Source organism: Giraffa tippelskirchi, chromosome 10 (genome assembly GCF_054371585.1).
Source record: "Giraffa tippelskirchi isolate mGirTip1 chromosome 10, T2T-mGirTip1v1.2.pri, whole genome shotgun sequence".
In the NCBI taxonomy this organism is placed as follows: domain Eukaryota; kingdom Metazoa; phylum Chordata; class Mammalia; order Artiodactyla; family Giraffidae; genus Giraffa; species Giraffa tippelskirchi.
This window is the reverse complement of record NC_137284.1, coordinates 135,646,479-135,667,638: the sequence shown is the minus strand read 5'-3', so window position 1 is coordinate 135,667,638 and position 21,160 is coordinate 135,646,479. Positions and strand designations below refer to the sequence as shown.

Sequence of the window (21,160 nt, the reverse complement as noted above, 5' to 3'; positions counted from 1 at the left end):
TTAGAAAGAATACCTTTCTGAAGTCCCTGTAGGACTTATATTCCAGCTAAAGAAAAGCTAGGTGGTGAGTCTTTCTGCTCAGATTACCAGAAAGACAATCTGGGAAACTGTCCAACCCCACAGGGGTAGCATTCGGGTTGAGCACAATGGAGAACAAGACAGCAGAGCCCAGCAATTTTCGGGATTTGTTTTTTTTTTTTCTTGTGAATTTGTTTTTATTTTACTGGGTCTAGGGGATGGGATGGGGAATACCTCTGTAAGTTATGCCCCACTAGGAAGATGTCCATTCTAACTTTCCTGGGATAGCTTTCGGAGCTTTTTCTTTTTGTTGGAGCCGCTGCTCTTGCTGGCAGCAGCCTCTTCAGGTCCACTGCTGAGTGGCTCCTCCTTGGAAGACAATTTCCGCTTTTTCTTGGGGACCCTCTTGTTTTCTGACTCATCAGGGTCAGTAACTGGTTCTTCTTTGGGAAAAGATTTCTTCCTCTTGGGAAGACTTCCAGTACCAGCTGTCTCTTCAAGATCACTACTAACTAGCTCTTCCTTGGAAAAAGATTTCTTTTTCTTGGGTTTGGAAAAAGAGACAGATGGGTCTTCCATTCCATTCTCCTGAAGAGCCTCCTGGGGTTTTTGCTTTTTCTTCTTTTTGGGTCTTTCACTTGTCTCCTCACACTCCTCCGGGGCACTGCTATTTTCTGAAGAAGCCAGGGCAATTGCAGCCAGCCTTTTCTTTTCTTTCTTCAAGCGTTTCTTCTCCTGTTTCTCGAGCTTCCTAGTAATCTCGGCAGCCGCTTCCTCTGCCTGAACCATTGCCTCCTTCATGACATCCAGATTCTTTCGGGGAATCTCTCCAGTCTCATAGAAGGACAGCCGCTCCTCAACTTGTTCTCGAAGCTTCTCCCCAAAAACACTGGTGGGCACCTCAGAGAAGCAATCGATTCGTGAGGCAATACTGCATTTGTTTGCCAGGTATCGGGAGATGCGACCTTTGTTCTTGGCAGCTGCTCGGCCAATGAAGGTAGAGTGGAAAATGAGTCCGTATTTTGGGGTGTTACCCCTTGTCTTCAAGGCTCTGGAAACTTGGTCCCTTTGCTGGGCCCAGGGAATCACTGAGACACCAGGACTGGCCATCACCCCTCGGGATTTGTTTTAACAATAAGGAATCCCTTACCTGACTCAGGGGAAACACTGTGGGAATTACTTGTGAGGCCTTTAAACATATCCAAGTTCTCCCCCCAAAGAACCCTAAATAATACAGTATTATCATTTATTAGGAACAAAGTTCAAAAGTGGAAAAATCTACTGAGTTCCATTTTAACAAGGTGCTTTTTTAAAGTCACCTGCAGAAGAGATATTAGGTCTCTCATAAGGGCCATAACAGATACACAGCTGAAGGCACCGTTAAAAAATGAGGGCGACGGGGGTGAGTGCTGCCCAAGAAGCACGTTGACAACTCAGGCATCTACAATCTGTTTGAGAAGAGTCACCTGTGGTATACAACAAAGCCTGCGCTGCATTCCCGGAGAGGGATGGTTCTGGTTCACTCCTGGGCCTTTTTTGTCATTAAGTCCCATAGGTAATTTTAAGGCAAGGCTCTTTTTAACAATGTTAAAAAGAGCAGAGAATTCCCTGACTGCCCAGGGGTTAAGACTGCACTTTCAGCTGGCTGAAGAAAGTAAAGGTGAAAGTGTTTAGTCACTCAGTCGTGTATACTGTGCATGAGATTCTCCAGGCAAGAATACTGGAGTGGGTCGCCATTTCCTACGCCAGGGGATCTTCCTGACCCAGGGATCGAACCCAGGTCTCCCGCATTGCAGGCAGATTCTTTACCATCCAAGCCACTTGGGAAGCCCTGGTCTGGGAATGAAGATCCCACCTGCTGTACAGTGCAGCCAAAAAGTGAAAAAAGAGAATAAACAGAGGACAAAATGAAAGGGGCATTTCAAGAAGCTACCTTGTAGAAGAAGAAACCAAAAAAGAAGAAAAAAACTGAGACAGGCTAGGACCTGGGACCCTCTACCTGAGTGCTCGCACGTGGACAAACGGCTCCTGAACAATAGAATACAAGGAAACTATAAGGGACTAAAAGTAACTGCATGTATGAACTGTGTGCAGCTGGGGCAAATTATGAACAAGATACAAAGAGGCCACAAGCTGACCACCACTGGAGGTGCAAAAGCTCTGGATGCCTACACACAGCACCACAAGGGGGTGGACAACAGACCACCCAAGGTAAGCCTTCTGCACAAGCCGCAGACCCTCCCCTATCCTCCCCCCAATTAAGGAACCAGCTGGCCCCCAACCCACCTCAAGAAACAAGTGACCCACCCACCTGCCCCAGGAAGCAATCAATCATATCTGTTTCTTGCTCTGTTCCCTTCTGCTGCAGCCAAGAACCCCTAAATGTGTCTGGCCTCTTCACCTTCTCTTGATGAAGCAGTTCAAGGAGCCAGGTTGGTAACAAAATCACATTCAATATTTAAAAGAGTCATTTTAATTTCTTGAGAAAGTTATACATAGGATAAGCCAATTCTGGGGTGAAACATGTAAGTATTTGAAAAGTTACAGGCATTCTTGAGAGAAAATTAAAGTTTCCCACATAAACTGAAATTGTGAACAAATCAGGATGCATTATTGCTTTTAAGGCAACCACTGGCCCAAATCATAAGACAGAAAAAAAGCCAGACGTTACTACTATTAATGATTACCACTCTTATGCCAAGTCTAATGTGTAGGGAGGGGGTGGGGTGGAAGTTGAGGAGTCCCTATGGAACCAAGCAATGTTCTGACACCAGCTGAGTGTCCTACAATTTAACACAACTCTTGACACTACCTGGAGGCAGGTTAAGGGAAAAGTCCTCTAAGATTTCATCCCCACCCCCACCTTTCAGATGCCAATCACAAGTCCAGGTTGTTACCTGTGTTCCTTGCCGAATGGCTACAAACTACAGGTTCCAACAACTTTCTTAGATTTGATTAATTTGCTCGAGCAGTCCATAGCACCCAGAAATACATTACTTACTAGATTACCACTTTAACATGGTAAAACTCAATAGCCAGATGGAAAAGATGCACAGGACAAGATATGGGGAAAGAGCACAGAGCCTCCACTCGCTCTCCAAGCCCTCACCATTCTCTTCCCTCCAGTGTTCGATGACCCGGAAGCTCTCCAAAGCCAATCCTTTGAGTTTTTATAGAGGCCTCCTTAAACAGGCATGAATGATTAAATCATTGAACACTAGCGACTGGTCCAACCTCCAGCACATCCCTCCCCCTGAGGTCGGGCGGTGGGACTGAAAGGGCCAATCTTTGAATCACAAGGTTAGCTTTCCTAGCAACCAGCCCCCCTCCATCCTCAGGTGAAGTCCAAAGTCTCCTTATTAACATAACAAAAGGCAGCTTTAGAGCCAAACAGAGACACAGACTAAGATATGTGTATTATAAATCACAATAATATCACAACTATAATGATTTTCTCTCCCTATCTCCAGAGGAGACAGAATATGCAATAATGTTTTATAGGGAAAGAGCTTTCCGTAAGGGAAGTATTTCAAACTTCAAGAAATGAGTGGCTACAACATCTTTATTATGAAATAACTGAAAATTCCCCAAACTGTTAAAAGAATAACTGTTTCGAGCAATTCCTAAGGCAAACTTAACAAAATTTATAGCTACAAGATTTTATTTGGGTTAGATGCCACTGCTTTTAACCATAAGACCCCCACCCAGAATCCATCTTACTAGGTTCCCACATCTACAACAGCCACCCAGGAAACTCACACACAAAAGAGGTGGTACTCAACCCGAGTGGCACATCAGAAGCATTTGAAGAGCTTTAAGGAAGGGGGCGGGGGGAGAGAGAAGCTATCTAGGACCCATTCTTGGAAATTCTGCCTCAGTAGACCTGGGGCACATAAGGTTTTTTAGAGATCCCTAAATGATCTGATGTGCAGTCAAGGGCTGAAAATCTCTGCATTAAAAGCATCGACACTTAACATTTCCACTCTGCATTGCTCTACTGATTGAGCCGTGTTGCTAGAGTCAGACCATAATCGGTTCTGTTCCATGACACACAGATGAGTTACTGTGATTCTTTGGGGCTGTAATTTAGTGGAGTTGAGACACTGATGAGTTCATGGCTTTGTTTCTCATTAATCTTTTACTGTGTTCCAAGCTGTGTTTGCTTTTCTTTCCATGATTCCAAATCAACACGTTAAAAAAAAAAATCAGTGTTTAAAAAATACCCAAGCTGCGGTCTTCTTTTTGGTTAGCCTTTTGCCTTCAAAAGATGCTTGATGAATAAAAGATCCCCAGCCATTTCCAAAGCCCAACCCTCCCCCCGACCCCAACACAGAGGCACCGCCAAGCATGTGTCCATTACAAACAAATGTAGCCAGTTATCCTTACAGCAGGAGAGATTGCAGAAACCTGTTTTACCCTGAATCTTAACACCTAAGATCTGTGCTTGCAGGCAACAAAAAGAATTTAATTATGAAGAGCAACCTGAACACTGGCTCAACAAAGAGGGATCTGCCAAAAGCTGCTGATGTGCTATCGACTAGCAAATACTGGGGGTTGTGGGTAGGAGTAGGAGGGAGGGTGGACGTGTACATGGGAAGGGTGTCTCCCTACCCAGAGGCTCTCTCCTCACCAATCTTTTCACCACGGTGATTTCAGGACTTGGAACCCAAGATCTGCCATCTCCTTCCAGAGCAGCATCTCAGAGACCATGATTATCGGCAATTACCCAGTCAGAGGCAGGTGCTGAGGAATTTTCAGAACACCTTGCCAGGAAATTAATCGTAACAGAAACCCTCATGCCTCAGACAAGAAAAGCCCCCAGAGCAAGAGGTCTGGGTCCAATTTGCTACATGGCATTTTCATTTCTACATCTCTTCCATGGTCCTTCTGGGATCGGGGGGTGGGGGTTGGGCTCAGGATGCTAAGTCTTATCCACTGATCAGCTATATTCGTTGAGTTACTGGCCTTTGGAGGGGGCATTTTGGGGAGATTTATTACCACCTACCCAGGGGGAGGGACAGCTAGAGGCTTCATTAAATCTGGAAGAGCTCAAAGCTATCCCTTGAGGGTGCAGGCCAGGGGCCGGCAGATGATTATTACCAAAGAAATCATGGCGGTTGTCTAGCCCTCAGAAAGCACCCAGCAATGGGGAGAAGCAAGTTATTAAAAAAAGACAATAAAATAAATAAATCAGCCTTCTGGGTTCACATAAATATTTCGCTAATCAGTTAAAGGACAGTAAAGGGAATATAGAAAGAGCGCCTAACATTTAATGGGATTTGGAAAAAATATTACACTTTCCAAAAGTTACTCAAGTGAGACAAGGAGTCTATGAGCTAAAATTACTTTTTTCAAATGGCCAATATACTCATTTCTTCTTCAGGACCACAGGGAGGAACCCACACACACGACACAGTATCACAAATGATCACCAGCCTGGCCTGTTCTTTCCCTTCAGAAAGAAACTGCAGCCTCATTTCAGCACAAATCCACCGCTCTCAGGTTCATCAACATCAAACCAGGGGGAGCCAATGTCACTCCAAGCAACACACCTGTGCACAAATTAAAATCTCTCCACTCACACTTCCTGCGCACAGACACAACTAAGCCTGGAAGTGTCCTTGCAAAGCCCTCTACCAGTTCTTACGGCAGCCCTCCAGAGCTTGAGGGGAACAGGGAGAAAGTTTACCAAGTGGAGGAAGGAAGAGGGAGGAGCATGTGTCATACAGGACACCTCCGACAGACTGGTAACTCAGCTCTTACCCTCCATCCTCCCCTGGTCTCCTCTGTTCCCTGGACCAGGATTTATCATCTCGAAAGGATGGAGAGATATGAAGAAAAAATAAATGAACAGCAAATAGTAAATAGATGCAACTTTAATTTGGGGTCCTCTGACCTCTGCTGATGGTCAGACAAGTAACTGTTCCTGAAAGACACAGCTCTCTGTGACCACAACCGTTCTGTCCCTGGCCGAGAGGACCCCCTCGGAGTAAACAACGGACCAGTCTTGGGGCAGGGATTTGAGGGTGGGGAAGAAACTCGCCCATAGCAGGTACTGATCCTCAGAGAAAACACACACAAAAAAATATGCAATAAAAGTGCATTTGAACAGTTGAGAGGAGCTGTCTTCTGAGTGTCTTCTGATTATACATACAGATGTTAACCATGTGAAGTAACTTCTGGGTCACTGTATGATACACTTGATGCACCAAGGCACCAAATCAGAGTTTCTGGCCAAGTAAAGAATGCAGCAGCTCAGCTGCTGAGGGACAGGCACGTGGAGAGCACACAGCACACCAGGACCCAGGTGACAACGGCTGCCTTTTGCCCGAGAGTGTACCTGAGATGCTGGCTGTAGCTCATTACCTCGGCGATTTGAGCCTGACCTCTCTGCAAACACACCACTTCTTGAGATCAGACAAGACTCTGTAGCCTGTGCTGAGGTTTCACACAGACAGCAGAGCAGCGGAGAACCCGCATGTGTCTCCTTTCCTGGAACCTTGAAGGAGCTGCACCCTCCTCAGGGTGGCGGCGTTGGTGCGTGTGTGCTAAGTCACTTCAATCGTGTCCAGCTCTTTGTGACCCCAAGGACTGTCACCCACCAGGCTCCTCTGTCCGTGGGATTCTCCAGGCAAGAATACTGGAGTGGGCTGCCATGCCCTCCTCCAGGGGATCTCCCCAACCCAGGGATCGAACCCATGTCTCCTGCATTGGTAGGCAGGTTCTTTACCACTAGCACCACCTGAGAAGACCAGCAGCGTTGGTAATACCGCTTTAAATTAGCAATAGTATAATATCCACCGGTCCGCAATGCTGTTGTAGCTTAGTTACATATAACTGCTTCCTATACATTTACCTGGGGATAATCGTTTTTATCACAATAGGCTGCAGTGTAATAACCCACAATGTAACTGTGCAAATATGCACAAGGGCATGCACGGTGGAAGGAAGTCACTGACAGAGCAGCACATGGGACGAAACAAATAAACACTGCCAGCCGCGCTCACAAAGCTGCCACGGGAGCCTTTGCTCCCATTAAAGTGTCTCCCCACGTCCCAGCCAGGGCAACAGAAAAGAGCGGTGGTCCCTGGGAGAAGATTTACCATCTACTCCACGCTTTATTTCAGAAGCACCAAGTTCAGTTGCTGGTGGGGTAGGGAGGGAACCATTCTGGCAACAAGACACAAAGGGCCTGGACAGCAGCCTGCTTCTAAATAACACAAACAGTTAAGGAACTAGGTGATTAGAGAGTCTCCTGCCAACGGGGTGAAATAATCAGCCCCTCTGGGAGTGCGTCTGCGGCAGGAATCTCCTGCACTGTGTTACAGCAAAACCTGTGCAAGAGCAGCCTCGGCTCTGAATGGACCTTTTCCTGCTTTCTACTCCAGGCAAACCTTCTCTTTTATGGATGAGAATAACTGTAAAGATCAGAAACAACTTATCTTCACAAAATTGGTGGAAACTGGTAAATTACAGTAGATCCGCATTCTTGAAAACAGCACAGCCACTAAAAATCATGTTTTAGAAAATTATCTAAAGGCCAGGGGAAGTGCTCCACTACAAAACATGAACACAGAAGCAGCTAAGAAGGTCGTGAGATATTAACAGTGGTGATGTTGCCTCTTGATGGTGAGATATAATTTATATTTTCATCTCTAAAAATTTTCCAAAATTTATAAAATGAGTATGTTTCATTTATAACAAGGGAAAAAATGTCTATGGTAGGGAATGTATGTAAAAATGAAACCAGAAACTTAAGCTATCTAATGGGGTTATGGTGTGAAAATATTGAAGTATCCAGGAGCTGGGGGCGGAAAGGGGAGCGGCTTCCCAGGTGGTGTAGGGGTAAATAATCCGGCTGCCAATGGAAGAGACACAATAGACACAAGTTCAATTCTTGGGTTGGGATGATACCCTGGAGAAGAAAATGGCAACCGACTCAAGCATTCTTGCCTGGAAAATTCCGTGGACAAAGGAGCCTGGCGGGCTGAAGTCTATGGAGGGTCACAAAAAGTCAGACACGACTGAGCACATACAATGCAAGATCCAGAAGCAGAGGCTCAAAGGGCTCAGAAACCTGTACAAAGTTGACAAGTACTGATACTCTTTATTAAAAAGGGAGAATCCAATCTCTTCATAGAGTTGGCCTGACTGTTCCCAAATAGTAAAATTACTGCCAGGAAAACTTCATATAGGAGACAAAAACATTAAGGTGACACAGCTCACCCACTTTTCTGATGTTAAACACTCAGCAAAAATGTAAATTCAAATCTCTCTTGATATCCATTATGGTACTTCCAAAACAGTTGCAGGAGAACATTTTCATTTGTAAAAATAAGTTGAAATAAGAAAACTTGCGTTGCGAAGACAACCAGTTGCAGCTTCTGGTAGCTGGCAGAAATTCTGAAAAAAAAACTCGAGTTTGGAGGGAAGTTCACCCAACGTAAGGGAGAGGGTCACCAACCTATCCAGCGAATATGAAAGTCCAAGAGGTACACTTGAAGACAAGTAAAATAGATCTCAGTTGGGATTCTGGTTCCTCCACTTACTGGAGAAGGCGCCTTGAACCAGTTCTCAAATCTTCCCAAGTCTCTATCTCCTTGTCTCTCTCACAGGAGTGGGGTGGAGCTAGCACAGGCCCTGTGTCCCACACTCTGCCTGGGCCACGCGGGCACCCAGGGCACCTGAGCCTTCCTCAGGATCCAGCAACCCCCTGTACTTCCAATTCTGTGGACAATAAACAGACTTCCCTAGAAGAGGGAAAACACCTGGGCGCATAAGAACCTTCCAGTCTACTTGGCAGCTGGACTTCGTATCATGAACGAACACACCCACAAAGTGACTTTCAGACCACATCTCTGTGAGTTCTTTTAGTGTGAATCAATTAACCAGTCTAATAGACAGCACTCTCAACGTGAAAAACTCAGAGCGGAGCCCTCAACAGAAGCTGAGCTGAGCAGATGACCTTCCCTAAGACCTTAAAAAAGGAATAAGCTTGCCTCCTCCTCAGCCTTAACACAGAGTTGTCATAACCCTATAACCTCTGAATGTGCGCCTGTCATGATTCAGAAGGCTCTTCACGATCTTGTGATGGTTGAGTCCTGAACAGTGAGCAAGCTCCTGACTCCACCCTATGCTCCAGGAACACCTGGATCTTCTCCCATTCGTTTGCATGCCGCCTGCACGTGCCAAAGGCAAGCACACTCTTTATCCGGCACCCTTTCCTCCACCTTACATAAGGTGTGAATCCAGCTCTAACAGGGCGCCACTTCATAAACCTCTTCGCTTTTTACTATGAAGTTCACCCAGAAATCATCAACAGGCCCCCCTGCAACTAAACATCAGCTCAAAAGGTACATCATAGACTCGAAGAGACTCCACTGCTCCCCAGGGAGCTCCGTCCTCTGAGGCAGACAAATTTCTTCAGGCGGAACTCTCGTATCTCCTTTCACTGAAATCCTCAGGAGATGTTCTAAGCTAAGAAGGGATACATCTGGTTCACAGCTGGCTCTGAGACCTAGGGGGAGAAAAGCTCACCCAGAAAACAGCAGAGATATTACAGACTAAGTCTGGCTCCGGGAAGAAAAGTGGTACTGTCAGAGACCAAAATCCTGGAAAAGTAAACCCCCACTTTTCCCCTGCTAGGAGCAACAATCTAGAACACCAGTATCAAGCTAAAATACAACAGGAACACCTGGCAATTGTGCAAAATGAACATTCCAGGCTCCAACCACAGAGATTCAAACACAGGTAGCTTATAAACTACACTGTAGGGAAAACCGATCTAGCCTTGACTCTGGGGTTAAAGCCTGGATTTCACATGAGAACCAGCAGGGTACATGCCTCTGCCTGTGAGCCAGGGCTTGGGGGGAGAAGGGAGGAAGGGAAACTAGAAAGAGAAGGGCTGTGGCAAACCTCTATCCACACTGCAAGTCGGCTGTTCAATTAAAAGATACGGCATTAACAGAGAGCCACTTAATCTTTGTCCTCAGAGTAGTCCTGTGCAAACCCAGAAGGCCGGAGCTCATCTGTAGCAAATGAGAGACAATAACATTGGCAGCCATATTTGCAGTGAATTTAACAGTTAACAGTCAAATGATTTGCCCTTGTAGAACTTCCCATCAGGGGATACCTTAGAACCACACATATGAACATCATTCTCCTAGCAGGGAAGGGGGCAGAGGTGGAAGAGATGGACCAAGGTTAAACAGAAGCCAGAAATAGCAATGAGTCCCTCCTCCCCAGCTTCTGAACTCCAAGTCACTTCAGCATCATAATGCTTAAAGGTATACAAGCATGAGAGTGGGTGAGTCAAAAACTGCTTCCTCAGATTTTACACTCTTAAGTGTCCTGCTGCTTTGAGCTCAGTTACCTCTACTACTATGAGGGGCTCTACATCCCCAAATTAGCCATGGCAGGAGGTTGTAACTGAGCAGAGAAGATAGTGTGGACTTCAGTGTGGACTGAAAATAAAAGGAGAAAAGGGGAAACTCCCTTCTTAGGTCCTGGCTTCCTCTTATGGTCCTCGCCACCACCAAAGACAAAGACCACCAGAGTAATAACGAGGACTAAGCTGGAGAAAGGGAGAGGTCAAGACGGCAATGGAAGAGGGAATGAAAAGGTGCTGGGAAAAGTCTCTCGAAGCTCCATTGTCTGAGGCCTGCTTCCTCCCATAGGCATCCCGGAAGTGAACCACAGCCTCTAAAGGGGTTTTGAAACCTCCTTCAAGGTTGAAACTTGACATCACAAATGCCATCCTCTCCTTGACCAAACACTACTCAGGTTCCTCTGAGCTCTCTTCTCAACTGGACCCTGCCTCTGGCACTGTGTTCCCCCCTGCATTGTCCTATTTTAACAATCCAATTTTGGCCAGATTTCCCCACCTTTGAGATCTGGTCACCCTGGAGATCTGATTGGGTTTCTCACCCTCCACCACCCCCCAGCCCCACTCTTTGCCTTGATTATAAACGTCCACCCTTCTTGTGGCATTCAGGGCCTAATCTCACTCTTCCACTGCAAAACCCCACTGGAGTGGTCCCTATACCTATCACAATTGTGCTGAATAGAGGGTGCCTTACTGTTCTTTAACAAGTATCATGAATAACTTTTTAATACAAGGAAGTCAGAAGGATGTTTTCTTGCCCTGCCACAGACACCCTGCACAGCCTCGAACACTTATTTAAAAGCAGACTCGACTGCGATCCATCAGGCGCCTACTTCCAATCAGTATCTATCATCTATCAATTTAGAGAACTGACCAACAAAGATATAAATTATGTAAATTCTGGGAGCAGAGGGATATTGGCCTGCTTTCAATTGCGTCAGTGAAGTTTTGTAGAACCTAAAATTACAGTGAATAAGTAGCTTAAATGTGGTTATCCAAGAAAACCAGGGCAAGCCAGTCTGGTTGTTCACATTTTACGTCGTGAATTCGGGTGAAAGATGCCGCTCCTTCCGGCTGAACCCAAAGCAAGGCAGCCAAAGGGTGACAGTGAACTTCAACTCTGTAGAACGTAAATGAGGATTCCCTGCTGACTCACGCAGCATCCAAAACCCCGCCCAGAGGATTTCAGAGCAACATTCAGGGCAAGGGCGATACAAGGGACAGCCAGGAACTCCTTAGAATGCGTGAGTAATGGTAACAGAATGACCAAGATGCCTGTGCCTGGAGTGACTTCATCATTCAAATCAAAGTTTACTTCCCTGGTGGTCTAGTGGTTAAGAATCTGCCTTGCAGATGCAGGTTCAGTGCCCAGTTGGAGAACTAAGATCCCATACACTGCACAGCAACTAAGCCCACACACTACAGCTGGTGAGCCCACATGCCTGGGAGCCCGTGTGCCACAACTAGAGAGCCCAAGCACCCACAATTAGGACTTGGCACAGTCAAATACATCTTTAAAAAAAAAAGTTTACAAACTCCCTCTCTGAGCTCCAGGGGTGGTAGGGGAAATGGGAGGCACCCCAGCAGGGACTGGGAGAAGTAACTGAAAGAAATCCAAAGGAAAACTAGACTAGCAGGAGCACAAATCTATACTCTCACTATTTCGATGCCTGCAGAAATACTTCCAAGCCAAAGCACAAAAGTAAACAAAAGAAAGGGCACCAGCTTGCATTAAAACTTTTGAGGACCCTGTGGTGAAGGGAGAGAGGGAGATAGTGTGTTGAGAGGCGGTGAGGGGAGAGGGAGAGAGACACAGAAAAACAGGGCCACCAGTCTCCAGAGCAGCCACTTGGGGGCGAGCACAGGAGCAAGGAGAGAGCGTGTTCCCACTTGGGCACATTCAATTATAGTCCAAGACAGAGATATTCAGCATTATCAGCTTCTGCCCTGGGAATTCATTTCTCCCTGGGCGATGAGGGTGAGAGATGAAAGGCTGTAGGATTTGATTGCACTGAATTTTCAGTTTGTCAAGTCCCATTTACTACCTCAGGTATCCTGGGACTAACATATCTTTTAGGATGGAGACATCTCTCTCAAATAGAGTCCCAATGACCATTCTCCCCCTGTGGGACTTTATGAATATCTAATAACCAGGGGCCCAAGGGTGTTACAGACAGAAGCTGCCTTACGGCTTCTCAACTGAGAAGCTTACATTTTCCAGAACGTTGATGTTATAGGATCCAAGCACCTCCAGAGTAACTGTAACTCGGTTTGCAAACAGGAGCATCTAGACTGAAAGAAGCATTCACTCCTCCACGAGAAGAGGGTTGGAAGGGGGTGAGGGAAGAAGAGGTGAAGCCAAAAGTCTTAACAGGGAGGAGGCAGGCATGGCGGAGGATCTTGGGAACTGAGGCAGAGCTTGGTCAAGGCCAGGGAGGAACCCAGATGTTTTCCTGAAGAAAACGCTGAGCTGTTAGTTTACTACACACTGAAAGGAACAGCAAAGCTGAGATGACTTCTTTGTGCTTTATAAGAAATAAATAAAATAAGCTGCTTTGAGTGAATGTCAAGTCTCCCTCCTCTTAAAGTACAAAGTGTTAAGAATAGAATGAAAGTGTTAGTCGCTCAGTCGTGCCTGACTCTTTGTGACCCCACAGACTGTAGCCAGCCAGGCTCCTCCATCCATAGAATTCTCCAGGCAAGAATACTGGAGTGGGTTGCCATTCCCTTCTCCAGGGGATCTTCCTAACCCAGGGATGGAACCCGGGTCTCCTGCGTTGCAGGCGCATTCTTCACAGTCTGAGCCACCAGGGTACAAATCGTCCTAATAGTCCTGGCTGTCCCAATGGCCAAAACCAGCCAGGGGAGCTGGCTGCCACCCATCCCATGCAGAACACAGCACGCTCCTTCAGAGGCTGCACTAAGAGGGAGAGGGGGCCAACGAGACTAGGGTGGGTAGTACATCTGCACCCCCACCCGTAGGTTCCCACTCCAGCCAGGGCCTGAGGGAGCTGGCCTGGGCCCACAGCACATCAGCAGCCCCTCTGCAGATATCCACCGACAGCTTCTGCAGGGCAGGCTTTCTGAAACAAGCACCTCCAGCTGCACATGCAGACACTGAAGGCAGCTCTGTATAAAAGGATGTGGCCTTCTCCTGTTTCCAGACCATCTCACAGAAGACGACAGCACATTTAAAAAAAAAAAAAGAAAAGAAAGCCAAGCCTTCCTACCAGCCCCCCTAGTAATGATGGGGAAGACATCCTAGAAGGGTAGAGCGGGCAACTCAGAAAGGCCAGTATCAGTATATTCTGCCCAACCCCGCCCCTGCCCCAATTATGAACCGTGAGGAGCCAGTGAGAATGAAATGAGAAATTACACAAACATGTGAGTATCAAAAACTGTGGGCCAGGGAGTGAACTGTCAACTATTGCAATTTTTCCTTGTGTGCTCAGGCATCCCTTCAGTGGGTTAACCAGAACAGCAGGACAGCAAAAGGAACCAAATTCTGGGACTGACATCTGAACACGGAGACTCAGCAGATGCCCCAGAAAGGGGATGTTTCTGCTTAGACTCACGAAGGGCCCAATACAATGGGACGAGGATAAAGGAGATGACATTCACTGGCTTCTAGCAGAGAAGCGAAAAAGTAAGGAGCACAAAGTCTCCGTGATATCTTCACAGCTAATCCGAATGGAGCTCCTCTTGGTGAAGCAGCACTATGCCAAGGGGGCCACCAACACAGCAGTCAAAAACAGGCTCAGATCACAAGAGGTAGTGAGATGAAGGCCTATAAAATGCGAACAACCCATAAACTGGCCGTGGATTTCAAAGGAGGACTGAAATGAAAAGTGACATTAAAAATATGCCTAAGCAATAGACCTGTCATTTTCAGGGGGAAAAAGCAAGCATCTGTGTCCTTCAGTTTTCCTTTCTCGTCTCGGTTCTGAAAAGCCTCTTCCCCATCAGTGACGTGACCTGATGCTGTTTCATCCACAAGCCACCATCCATCTAAAGTCCACCTTGTGACCACACCAGGCATATACTGGTCAGGATCTGAGACTCAGCTTCTATGATTACAAACATCTTACTAATCAAAATAATTTCCCAGGTCCACAGCGCCTATAATACATGAGGAACTGGAACGTTTGGGGTTTTTGAACTGAACACAATTTTCCCAGTACAAAGCTAATTAGTCCACCAAGGAATGAAACCTACAGCCTTGGCCTGCAGAAGTGCGAGGCACTGGATGACTGCACTAAACTCGCCTTGAATATAAATGTTATGAAAAAAAAAAGTAATTTATCTAAACACAGTGTAGGTAGCTCTGCAATCAGTATCTCATAAATAAAGAGAGAAAGATGAAGGGAAAGCTTCTCTAATTGATTTTAAAATTAGTTCCATGCAAAGAAATAATCTGACAACCAACAAGGTCGACAACAGGAAAAAGATGGCCCTCGGAAGGGAAGCACATCCCAAAACTCCAATGAATCGAGACCTCTGAACTGCTATGAAAGAAAGATTATTGGGGAAGCCTGAGTAACAGGAGACATGTTAAAAGAAAGTCAGTTGGGGACCAATCTGCAAAACACTTAAAATCCTGAAATTAACCCCTCTGGTGGACTGAACCCAATCTGCCCCGTGCTAATGAAATACTATTATGAGGAAAACCACTGCTCAGAGAGAGGCAGGGCTCGTCACCCCAATGGCGGCAACTAGATTGAAACCAGGAGTGGGAAAGAGGAAGTGCCTGCAGAAAACCAAGCCATGTGTGACGTGACCATCAAAACAAGCAATCCAATTAGGAAGGAGGGAAAAACCGACTGCAAAAACTCTCCTGGGGCCTTTCGACACCAATACACTGGCTCAAGTTGCCATGGCTAGCAGAAGCAGTCAAGGAGATTAGCGATGGCTTGGGAGTGCTAAAAATGATGCCACTCAAAACTAATGTATGGATTAGGTCTTCAGCCTCAGCAGACATGTCGATTTAAACATCTGTTAAAAGCCTCCAGTAGCCACAGCACTCTGTAAGCTTTGGAAATAGAGGGGAGAGGAAGCCAAGAAAACCGTCAGTGGAGTTTAGGCTTCACAGCAGGAAGCGGGCTGGGACAGAAACCATCAGAAGAGGAGGATACAGAGAAAGGGAAGGACTGTGTATGGAAATCTCTGGCCTAAAGAGGATTTCAGGAACCAGGGCAAGAAAAAGGGTTACCTCAGCACAGCAACTGTGTGCAATGGTCACAGGACAGTAAACACGATGGGGCTGTCAGCTCTGGAAACAACAGAAGATTACTGCAGCTCACAGGACTGAAGAGAGGCAATAAATATGAACAAAGCAGTGCTGAGACGACTTATATAAATTGAAAATATAGAAGTGTGTAATAGTGATGATTAAATGAAGGGAGCAGAGAGAGAGAGAGATGGATTGAAAGACATCAGTGCACATGGTTTGGGGAAGGATTAACCAGCAAGATCCACTAGGAGACTGTTAAACTCACCCAAAAATTATTTGCAGGGGAGAGACAAGATCATGGGAAAGGGGATGCATTAACTACAGGGAACAAAAGAAAATATAATTTGTAATAGAAAAAAACTAAATCAAAGGGAAATAGGCATTTGTTGTCTTCTCCAGGATATAATTCACTTATAAAGACCAGTGGAACATACATTTTAGGAAACTCTGGATATAGCTCTATCTAAATACAAGTCTGAGTAAACTCCAGGAGTTGGTGATGGACAGGGAAGTCTGGCATGATGCAGCCCATTGGGTCTCAAAGAGTCAGACACGACTGAGTGACTGAACTGAACTGAAATACATATATGGGGCCTCCCTGATGGCTCAGTGGGTAAAGAATCTGAATGTAATGCAGGAGACACAGGGGACGTGGGTTCAATCCCTGGGTCAGAAAGATCCCATGGAGTAGGAAATGGCAACCCACTCCAGTATTCTTGCTGAAAAATCCCCTGGACAGAGGAGCCTGGCGGGCTACAGTCCAAAGGGTCATAAAAAGTCGGATACGACTAAGTGACTAAGCATGTAAACATACATATATTATATATATATATAAATAAATAATATATATAAATATATAAAAAATATATAATATATATATATCTCCACTCAAATATGAAATGTCTTGACCCCAGTGACTGCTCCAGCCAAGCAACAGGTATTGATCTTTAAAAAACAACAGCATACATACATCCTGGAATCTTAACTAGATGAGCTAAGACCAAGCCATTGTCTCCTAATAGTAATTTTTTTTTTTCAGTCCTCTAACAAAGAAGTTTCAAGTGTTCTTCTCAAAAACGCTCAGATCAAACAAATCTGAAACAGGTACAGAATGCCTCTGCCAGTGCTCTGACACATTCTGTGTCTTTTGATCAGTTTGCTGCAGTCCCCAAATCTCTCCATCAGAAACCGGTGAGATGCTAGATCCATTTCAAAGAGCTTCTGCTTTTCTCCAAGGTGCTCAATGCCAGGCTGGAGTCCCTCCCCAACCTGCTGTTTGCCTTATGCTCCCAGTCACACACTGAGATGGCAGTTTACTGGTTTGCTCCTGCTCCATGCAGGGACTGTAGTCCCACAGCTTCCTGTTGGTATGCATCTCAGAGGCAGCATCATCTGTTTTAGGATCCCAGGAAAAGCTCATCTTGCCTTCGGAAATCTAAACTAAAGGGAATAGGTTGAGAAACCACTTTTAATCGTGTTTAAATAGCAAAGCACCCTGGGGTTCTGCACAGCAAAAGGGAATATTACCACCCAACCACCCTGCCTCTGAGGAAATGCCCTTAAGCATCGCAGGGCATTACTAGTAATGTGCCTGCCTGCAGCTCTGGTCTCCCATCACCTGCCTGCAGGGCAGACCCAGTGAGGTCAGGCCTGGGAAACCAAACCCCCAATAGGCAGCAGTGCCTCTGGGAGACTAGGCAGACTGCAGCTTTAACAAAACTCATCCTACAGTGCCCAGGTCTGAATATTTAGAGGCCCTGCTGTGAAAGAACACTTATGTGGTAAGTTAGTTCAAGGGAAGAGGCTGAAAGACAGGGTGATGGAAACCAATACAAGTTGAAAGCATGAAACCACACATGAGATGAGGGAAGGGTTTCCCCATTTCCCAGAGGGTGTGTGTGTGTGTGTGTGTGTGTGTGTGTGTGTGTGTGTGTGATGAGGGAAGGGTTTCCCCATTTCCCAGAGGGTGTGTGTGTGTGTGTGTGTGTGTGTGAGATGAGGGAAGGGCTTCCCCATTTCCCAGAGGGGGTGTGTGTGTGTGTGTGTGTGTGTGTGCGCGCGTGTGATGAGGGAAGGGTTTCCCCATTTCCCAGAGGGTGTGTGTGTGTGTGGTTGCCCGCTACAATAGCACCGCATGATTGGACTTCATGGGGAAATAAGTCAGCCCCTTCATCGGATGCCCAGGGGCTGTATTTCCTTTGTCATTAACACTCCAAGTGTAACACAAAGCCTGCAGCAGCCCTGGGCAATAGAGCACTAGGTTTTCCAGCTTCAGATCAAAGCCAAAAGCTCTCTAGGAAGTCCTGAGATTGCACAATGTGTTATCTCCTTTAAGCAGTAGCTCGGAAAACCCACAGCCTTTCTCCAAGACTAAGCACTTATCTCTGTGGCAAACAACTGGATAACACAGACTACACCTTTAGAGAGGGCTTCCCAGGTGGCGCAGTGGTAAAGAACCTGCTTGCCGATGCAGGAGATGCAAGAGACGTGGGTTTGATCCTGGGGTCGGGAAGATCCCCTGGAGGAGGAAATGGCAACCCACTCCAGTATTCTTGCCTAGAGAATTCCACGGACAGAGGAGCCTGGCAGGCTAAAATCCATAGTCACCAAGAGTTGGACAAAAATGAGCGACTTAGCACACGCACACCACACCTTTAGAGAAATCCTGATACACATTCAGGTCCACAGGAGTACCACAAACCGATGTCCAAACAGGATCTCAGCTGAAGGAGCTACATCTCCAAAGAGCTGACACTGGATCTTCCCTGAATAATCCAATACTTTGGTGCCACAGAAACAGAATCCACAGCATCAGACACTGTACTCCTTCTCAGGGAGACACAACACCCTCTAGCTTCTAACTCTGTCGCGTGTTCTAGCAACAAATCAAGCTCTAACCACAATCTGGGAGCCATGGCTACTCCTGAATTCCCTGTACTACTAGAAAGGAGCTGCAGAGAATGAAAGCAGTTCCTTTGATCATGCAGTTCTGTCCAGAGCCCTTCCTCTGGCTGCAATTAGAAAGTAACCAAAAGGGGGGAGTGGAAGTACAGTTAGCCTTGGGCAAAACCTCCTTGCCTTCATGTATAATGTAACAGAAATGAATTTGTCTCTGTTGTGAAAAAAAGGAAAAACCAACTTGCACTACTATCTTCACAATATAGAGATATCTCAGAAGACCTGTGTGAGCTGATGCCATACAAGTTTTCAGGGTATAGAGAAGATAAACATTAGAAGCATCTCCCCACCATCACCTGAAGGACAAGCCCCCTTGGGTCATCACCTGGGCACTGGAGGAAGGAGGCTGTCCATAGCAGGAGTCCCTGCATGCCATCCACCTGACTGTGAGGAAGCTCAAGCTCAGGCAGACCCTTGCCTCTACCTCTCCTCCTCCCACTCCCTCATCTGCACCTTCTCCACTCTGCTCTTTTGTTTAGAATGAGCTCCAATACCATAAGCTGCCAAGTTACTTTTTTCTCCATTTCAAAGCCACTGACACCCTCTCCCAAAAGTGTCCCAGACTTTGAGAGAAGGCAATCTCCTAAGGGTTTCATTCAATGCCCGCCATGGTCCATCTGTCATCTCCAAACAATGGCCAAGCATCCTTTGTTTCTGCAACTACGAGATCACCCTCCAGTTCCCAAAACACACCCTCAATGTTTCCTCTGGAGAGTCCATCAGGGCTGTTCTAACTAGGACAACCACATCATCTTGTACACACTGTGCCATGAATGAGGGCACCTGGCCAGGGGGACGGAGGGAAAATGGGAGCTGAAATCCAGCCCCCACTCTATTTGCCAAGCCATGTGCCCTGACCTGAGCCTGCCTGAAGCAAGGGGCAGTCTTCTATAACTTGCATAAGGGTATGATGTGGCCTCACAGATGTCCTGACATCTTCACCTTCAGTACTTGACTGGACTCCCCTTGTAGTAAAGAAACTGCTGTATATGGTAAAGAACACTAGGGAAACCAAGGGCTCCAAAGGGACTCCTGCTTGCCTAGTTATGACACACACACAGTTACAGCCTGGCTGGGATCCCTGGGTGACGCCTATTCCTACATCTACACTGTAAATCTAACATAAGCATTAGGTCTTCCACTCACTGTGAGAGTTCCAGGGGAAGTAGAAAGGCAAGAACTCTGACTCCTCTAGTGTAGAGGCTGCTAGAGCCACACCCACAACCCCACATTTCCCACTCCTTTCGCCTCCAGGCGAGCTTTACCAAAAACAAAACCAGAACCCCTCGCTACAGATCAGTTTTCATCTAGCATGATTTTCCTTTATAGATGCAAAGTTACTTTCATGTTTTATAAATGCAAGCCACCAACACAAGCACTCTCAAATTTGAAAGGTGTTATCCCTTAAAATTCTTCAAGGCAAAAGAAATCTAAAAACCATGGCACATATGTTTTCAATATGTGGCCCATGCCTAACTCCCAAACCCATTTCTTACTACCCTGCTTCCCCCCCCCCACAGCATTAAGTACCCTCTATTCCAATCATACAAAACTGCCAGCAGTTCATCACATGGCTCGCAGTCTCTTTTCATGAGTACCCGGAAATGTTCACAGAACAAGGGTGACCTGCCCTGCCCGTACTGTAGACCACAGAGCATCACACCACACGTGCACCATCCACAGTGGCCACTTTTTCCCTAGGGCCAAACTCATCCAATTCTTGTCATTGCTGCTGTCTTGGTCAGAAATTGTCTTCTCTCCATTTTTTACCTAGCTAACTCCTAGTCAGCCTTCAGGCCTTAAGAAGCCTTCCCAGATTATGCATTCCTATAAACGCTAACCTTTTCTTCCACAGCACATAACATAAACACACTTACGTGCGTATGTCCCCTACTAGACTGTAAAGTTCCATGAGAGTAGTTTTAGGAGGGTTTATTCCCCATGGCATCCCCAGCACAACATCTGATACAAAGTGGGAAAGGACTGATCAAGGACAATGAACCTATTCATCAGAATTCCTCAACCTGTGCTGTCCATTACAATAGCCACTACACACCTGTGGCTCCTGAACCCTAGAAATATGCTAGGATGAACTGAGATCCAAGTATAAAATATACACCAGATTTCCAAGACACAGTAAAGATAAAAGTTAAATATCTCATGAATTTTTTATATTCATTAAATGTTGAAATGATACTGTTTTGGATACAGTAGGTCAAATAAGCTGCATTAAAATTAATGTTCTTTAAAACAGAGCTACTAGACAATTTTAGATAACACACAGAGCTCACATTTGTGGCTTGCGTTATGCATCTATTAGAGATGCTGGTCTAGAGGGCCTTTCTCCCTCCTGCTTACTTCTCATCCATGAGCGCTCAAGAGGCTTGTGAGCTGTTGCTGAGAAGACTTCCCTAGCAACCACCACAACAGGGCTCTGCATGACACCTCCATCACTGTACTCAAAGGGGGTTATATTCATCTCTTATGTGACCTTCACTAAAATCTTCCAAAGGAATTTAATGAACAAGTAAGGGAACTCACTCCTCAATTCACTCGAAAGCCATATGTTG

The 21,160-nt window shown here is 46.1% G+C and overlaps 1 protein-coding gene and 1 pseudogene across 3 annotated transcripts in view; both read right to left on the bottom strand.

The window, feature by feature from the left end:
• The window catches only part of SND1 (staphylococcal nuclease and tudor domain containing 1), a 425,720-nt gene that overhangs the window by 337,517 nt on the left and 67,043 nt on the right, over positions 1-21,160 (bottom strand). The window lies entirely within an intron of this gene.
• Positions 289-6,604, bottom strand: LOC145523939 (nucleolar protein 56 pseudogene; annotated as a pseudogene). The gene has a single exon (XR_014066972.1). The product of XR_014066972.1 is annotated as a nucleolar protein 56 pseudogene (transcript).